Raw genomic sequence first — 314 nt, 5'->3', positions numbered from 1 at the left:
AATTGCTGCATTTCCCTAATCAGTATATACTTTATCCCTATAAACATCCTAAGTAACCAAGAATAATTTTGCGACAGTAAGATATTCAAATTCTTTAAATATACATACTATGCAAGTGCACTTATTTTTTTCCTTCTTTTTTATAAGCAATTAATTACATTATATAAAAAGATACAATACTTTTCTTCAAAATAGAGCATGCATTGATATACTATGCTTCAACCATAATCAATTTATGACTATTAGTGGATAAATCTATATGAAAGTTCTTGATGTGATTTCTCGAAAATCAAAGTAAAAAATATTCAACTGAT

The 314-nt window shown here is 25.5% G+C and overlaps 1 protein-coding gene across 1 annotated transcript in view; it reads right to left on the bottom strand.

Annotated features, from left to right (window-relative positions):
- Positions 1-314, bottom strand: part of LOC119590828 (nuclear pore complex protein Nup85-like) — a 14,259-nt gene that overhangs the window by 13,524 nt on the left and 421 nt on the right. The window lies entirely within an intron of this gene.

Source organism: Penaeus monodon, chromosome 27 (assembly GCF_015228065.2).
Source record: "Penaeus monodon isolate SGIC_2016 chromosome 27, NSTDA_Pmon_1, whole genome shotgun sequence".
Lineage (NCBI taxonomy): Eukaryota > Metazoa > Arthropoda > Malacostraca > Decapoda > Penaeidae > Penaeus > Penaeus monodon.
This window is presented reverse-complemented; position numbering and strand designations above follow the sequence as displayed.